The sequence below is a fragment of the Mus pahari genome, chromosome X, assembly GCF_900095145.1.
Source record: "Mus pahari chromosome X, PAHARI_EIJ_v1.1, whole genome shotgun sequence".
NCBI classification, from domain to species: Eukaryota; Metazoa; Chordata; class Mammalia; order Rodentia; family Muridae; genus Mus; species Mus pahari.
This window is the reverse complement of record NC_034613.1, coordinates 47631633-47637950: the sequence shown is the minus strand read 5'-3', so window position 1 is coordinate 47637950 and position 6318 is coordinate 47631633. Positions and strand designations below refer to the sequence as shown.

Genomic DNA, 6318 nt, shown 5'->3' with positions numbered 1-6318 from the left:
TTAAAAGCATTCAATTAAGCATGGTCTCCTAGACACTTGAACAACTGAAATCCCAGTGTGTGTGTGTGTGTGTGTGTGTGTGTGTGTGTGTGTGTGTGTGTGTATGTGTGTGTCGGGGGAACATGGCAAAGCATGACACTCAGTGTGACATTAGTCATGTCTAATTTAGTAGGAATGACATCAAATCAAAATGACGATGCAAGCATGTTTTGCTCAATCTGACTCTCTCCCAAAAATGAAATGTTTTGATCTGTGGCTACAACAAATCTATTACAAATATCTGCAACTATTACCTAGATAAGGTCATTCAAATATACTGCCTTAATAAAAGAGAACAAAATACTGCATAAACAATACTAAAAGCAGATATATTTCCTTCTCTGAAAGAACACCAATGAACTGCTGATGCACAGCCTCCCGAGGCTGCCAGGCAGCAGGGTGGTAATTTCAGTGACATGACATGTTGTCTTTGCAGTACACAGTTTCCACTCCAGAAAAGAATTTATCTCCTACTCCCATCTCACAGTTCTTCTTTGCCACTGATCCATGAATCAGTTTCTTTATCACTGGAGCTTGAATGGCTGTTGCACCGATTTGGTAAAACTAGTAAGGAAAGAAGCATTGCTTGCTTTTAGATAGCTTGGAAATTGGGAATGTCATTTTTTACACCTCATATGAATGCCTGCATTAAAAATCCAGAGATATGGACTGGAGAGAGGGCTCAGCAGTTGAGAGCACTGACTGTTCTTCCAGAGGTCCTGAGTTCAATTCCCAGCAACTGAAGATAACTGAAGACAACTACAGCATACATAAAATACATAAAATGAATAAATATGTCTTTAAAAAAAGAATCCAGAGATAGCAGTAAAATAGTCACATTACAGTGAAGGCCACTGTGAAGGAACGCAAGAGGAGTCTATGCTGTGACCTCAGTGGCATTCGATTTGGAGTCCTAGCACTTACCAGATGTGTGGGCATAGAACTGGTGATATAAAGCAGTGACTAAAGTCCTGGCCACCAAGCTTAATGACACTCACTCCCCAGGACTCACACACTTCGAGGAGAGCATTGCTTCCCACTGGCGGTCTCCAGGCTTTCATACACGGTCCCCACCACATGTAAGAATGAATGAATGAATTTGTCCATTTCATCCAGGTTTTCCAGTTTTGTTGAGTATAGCCTTTTGTAGGGGAAGGCCAGGGCCAAGTAGTGGGAGTGGGTGGGTAGGGGAGCAGGGGCGGGGGTGGGGTATAGGGAACTTTTGGGATAGCATTTGAAATGTAAATAAAGAAAATAATAATAAAATTATAATAATTTACCACCTTAAAAAAAGAGTGAATGAATGAAACAAATATGTGAACTTGGGTGCAGGTCTGTCATCTGTGAGTGTGAATAATAACATGCCTTCCTAGAGTTGTCATAAAAACTAGGTTATATCATGATGTTAAGTGTTCAATCACCCAGTTTGTGCTTGTCAATTGGTACTGGTATTATGGTTCAATTACTTAAGTAATTTCTTGAGTGCCCCTTTGTTGGAGGTAGAATAGTGTCAACAAGATCCCTTAGCTGATATATTCCAAATCTACCATAGAGAAACAAAATGGATAAGAAAAAAATATGTAATTTGTCACAAGATCTAATCGCTATGAAGATCTAATCACACAGGAGACTGGAGAGTGTTGGGAGGAGAGGGTGGTAGTTGGTAGCAATGTTACCTAATATGGTGCCATGTCAGCAAACTCTGAAAAGAAGTGAAAGCAAGTGGTGGCCAGGAGCTAGGAGGATATCTGGGGGAAATGTGTTTCAGACACTGAGAAAAGCAACTCAAGAAACTTGAAAGAAGTCAGGGATGCTCAGAACAACAAGAAGGCAGGTCTGGAATGTTAGAGGTCTGAGATGTTGCAGATCTGGAATGTTGCAGGTCTGGAATGTTGCAGATCTGGAATGAACAAGCCACACAGTGTGAGAAACATGGTAATGCACGTGCTGAATACATCATAGCTATTAGGACAACATTATCACAAACTGCCTCAAACATTCAGAGCATCATCCATTGCCAAGGAGATAACTGGAGCAACTGGCTGAGGGTGATGACTGGGTATTGCCAGAGTGGGATGAGCAGAGGTTCTGCAGCATGCTCAGCGATGTAGGATTTCTAGATTTGGTAAAGGGTTGGATGTGAGGAGTTAAAGATGACTAAAGTTTTGCTGGAGAAGCAGCTATCATAATCTGAGATGAAGATTACAGGAAAAACACTCTAGGGGATCAGCAGCTCATTTTGAACCATTACATTTAAGACATCTATTAGACATTCTTGTGGGTAGTGGGGTCCATAAGTATAGAGTTCAGAGGAGAGGTCCGTGCTGGTGTTATTGCTGTATGGGTTTTATATATAAAGCATGGAAATCAAAAGGATCACAAAAGGTTAAGGATAAAGAAGAAAGGGGGCTAAGCCCAGGCTCATTCTGGTGTCAATATATCTGAGACTTGTTTGATTAAAAAGTCAAGGAGAGCCAGGTGTGGCGATTCCTGCTTCTCTGGAATCACAGCACTGAGGATCACAGTGAGCTCAAGGAAAACCTAGGCTCCAGACCTCCATCCAGGCCAGCCTGACCTCAAGCCAACAAAGAAACAAAAGAAAAGCAAGGGAGGGCTGGGATCTCGTTCAGTTCCTCGAATGCTTGTCCAGCATGCAAAGCCCTGAGTCCAGTCCTCAGCACTGCCTAACTTAGGACTCTCAGCACATGGAAGATGAAGGTAGGAAGATCAGATGAGAGCAAGGCCAGAATGCTGTGCGTAAGACCCTGTCTGAAAAAGAAAATATAGGGATTGGGGGACAGGAAGAATACCCGGCAAATGCCTAGGGATAAGAGGGATTTATGGGTTTAGGGACTGGGAGTGGGGTGGAATGTGTCTGCTAACGAATGAAGAAAAGGTTACGTATGAGGGATGTTGCCACCATTCTAAAACTAGTGACTGTGGCTGCACAACTCTTTGAATATATAAAGAAGAGCATAATTGTGTTATAAAGGGTGGCATTTATGGTATGTGAATTTTATCTCTGTGGTTTTTTCCTTGGACTGGATGAACATACACTTTAATGAGAACGGCTTCCTCAGTAAGTGTGCATCTGTGAGCTGAAGCTGTGTGGCATCAGGACTTCACCTCCTGCTCCACAGGCTTCAGGTGTCACTATACGACCAACTCCCCAGTGCTCTCGAGGCAAGTGCTGGACATGGTCTCTTCTGTGGGAAGTCCCTGTGGCAGCTTCAGGGGCTGGATGCATATCAAGTGTTTAACCACTTTCACCTTTGCATCCACTGGTGGGATGTTCTTGTGAGTTTGAGGGCTATGTGCCTTCTGTAGTCCGAGCATCTTGATGTTATCTTTTTCCCAGTATGGATGCCTCTTTGTATTTCTTATTCTTGAGATAATGTGCAATTTATGAGGGTTCTGGGGGTCCCCGCCATACTTTTCATGATCTTCAGGTCTAGGCTGAAACACTTTAGCTGGAATTCTTGATCTGGTAAATTTGCGACGAATCCATTCTGTACCAATGAGAGATTCTGCACCTTTCTTCACAGTCTGCAGTCTGCCTGGGGGCCTCTGAAATACTGAGCACAGAACCCCAGCCATAGATGTGGTGATTCTTCTCTGTAGAAGCAGTGATCGCTGTGTCCACACCTAATGTCCCTGCTTATCTCTGTTTTTGAAAAGCCAAAAAGAGGAGGAAGAATTAAGAAAGGAGACTGAAGAGAAATGGTTGGAAAGGCAACAAGAAGACCTGCAATGGATTGGCATTGAAAGGAAGTGCCAAAATGGGATGGCTCCTTCTGCCAATGTGATGGTCTGCACCATCTACGTTCTAGCCTGAGGTCTAGAGAGGAGAGACTCTAACCAGTTGCCCTGTGCCTACACACACACACACACACACACACACACACATATCAAAAAATGGAAAACCAAACGTTTCAATAAGATAATTCGAAACATTTCACTGAGGTTGAGCAGAGAGGCTGTATCATTACATTTGGCATCATGAAGGTCACTGATGGCCCTGAGAAGACATGTTAAAATACAGTAGTGAGTGTGAAAACCTGATCAGAGTGAACTTAAAAACATAAGATTAGTAGTTCCTGTTGGAGGAGATTAAGGAAGCAAGTCCTTACTTTGCCAAATATCCCTGAAGAGTCAGGTGTTTCTGCTGTCTTTCTCTAGAAGCAGCACTGCTAAAAAGCCACATCAAGGGCTAGGTCATCACGAGAATATCACAGCTTATCAATGAAGAAGGATGGTCTCGAATAATACCACCACTTTGCCACTCCCAGCAGCTGCTAATGTCACACTAAGAATTCACCACACTGTCATGCTTCCTAATGTGACCACATACCATTACAGTGATGTGCTCTCTAGTAGCACACATGTATGTAATGTACTTGGACCAGATTCACTCATTGCCCTCTTTTGTCCCTCTCAGCCTCTTCTGATGGTCCTCTTCATTTCATATAGTGGCTAAGTAAAAGAAAAATGAAATCAAGTTTCATGAGGCATCTAGTGTATCCATATACAGGAACTACTGGAAACAAACAAATACATTTAAATGGCACCACAGTAGTGAAACACTAGACAACAAACAGCCTTTTGGAAATTGTATATGATGAAAAAAAAACCTTTGGCTAAGCATAGTGGCACACATGTTTATGGGAGGCAAATACAAAAGCACCTCTGTAAGTTCTACACCAGCCAGGGCTACATAGTGAGATCCTGCCTCAAACAAACCACCAAACCACCAAACCACCAAACCACCAGGTTTCCCAACTGACAACCTTTTTTTTTTTGAGACAGGTTTCTCTGTGCCAACTGACAATCTTTAACAAGAAAAAAAAAAGGAACTCATAAGGGAGGCATCCATTAATTGCAACATTAGAACTTTATTGGATCTCAATTTTAAGCAAGATTGTCTCCAGGCTATAGCTTTATGAAACAATTAGAAACTAGAACTATTCCTAGATTTTAAGGATATATTTTGTAAATACTGAATTGTAGAAAAGGGAACTTACACAGCATGTTGAATTGGCTTCAAAATAATTTGAGAGGGAAACAGGTGAGAGGACAGATGTCGTTATGACTGTCTAATTTTTGCAGCTGGCTAATTGATACACCAGGGTTGATTAAAGTATTATTTATATTCCCTAATATATTTGTATTCCCTAATATATGTTCTATTTTTATATATGTTTGAAATTTTCCATAATGCAAGTCTTAATTAGGCATTGAAAACAAGGTAAAATATTAGTAGTAATTAAATTTGGATAATTGGAATGTGAGTTTCTGTATCCTTTTTAAAAATATTATTATTCTTTAATCTGTTCTTTATAGTCCAGATCTAATTCCCCTCTGGTCCACCCTCCAATGGTTCCACATCCCACACCTCCTCCCTTCTACCCCCACCCCCACCCCATCTCCAAGAGGATGTCCCCACCCCACCAGACCTCCCCACCCACTGGGCCCCAAGTCTCTTGAGGGTGCATCATCTCTGAATGAACACAGACCCAGCAGTCCTCCTCTGTATGTGTATTGGGGGCCTCATATCAGCTGGTGTATGCTGCCTAGTTGGTGGCTCAGTGTCTGGAGTTTCTATATTATTATAGTAGTGTTCTTCATTTCTACAAATCTTAAACATTCCAACAACCATGATGCTTAAAAGTCAATAGAAGGATCGTAATGTATTGCTTTATATTTCTCCAGTACAACTGGAATTCTTATTATAGCTATAAAGGAGTCCTGGTATTTTCATTGAGTTGTGTTTCTAAAGAATTCTTGAAAGTCAGTGAGTAGCTCAGCAGGTAGAGGCACTTGCCACCAAGCCTGAAAACCTGAGTTTCATCTCTGGGACCCACAGGATGGAAGGAGAGAATTGATTCCTACAAGTTACCCACAACCTCCACATTCACATCATGGTATCTGGTATCTGCCTCCACCACAATACATACATAGATAGATAGATAGATAGATAGATAGATAGATAGATAGATAGATAGATAGATAGATAGATAAATGTAATCTAAAGTAGATAAAAAATTTCTCTAGACTGGGTATTTTGTTCTCATATTTTGACATTTTTCTTGGACTCTAGAACTGATCTACAGCTCGGGAGAAGACTGCTTGCTATAGAGTTGTACTTTTAATTTCTATTGCCCTCTAGGATCGTGCAGTCCTTAATAGCTAGCTTCATTTCCAAACATATATGCTACATTAATAAGAGCAAAGATGAAGATGAATGGGATGGGAGACTGTGGAGGTAATGACTCTAGCAAA

At 41.4% G+C, this 6318-nt stretch overlaps 1 pseudogene; it reads right to left on the bottom strand.

Annotated features, from left to right (window-relative positions):
* Positions 1 to 3192: 3192 nt before the first annotated feature.
* Positions 3193 to 3636, bottom strand: LOC110313260 (annotated as a pseudogene).
* Between the last annotated feature and the right edge of the window lie 2682 nt (positions 3637 to 6318).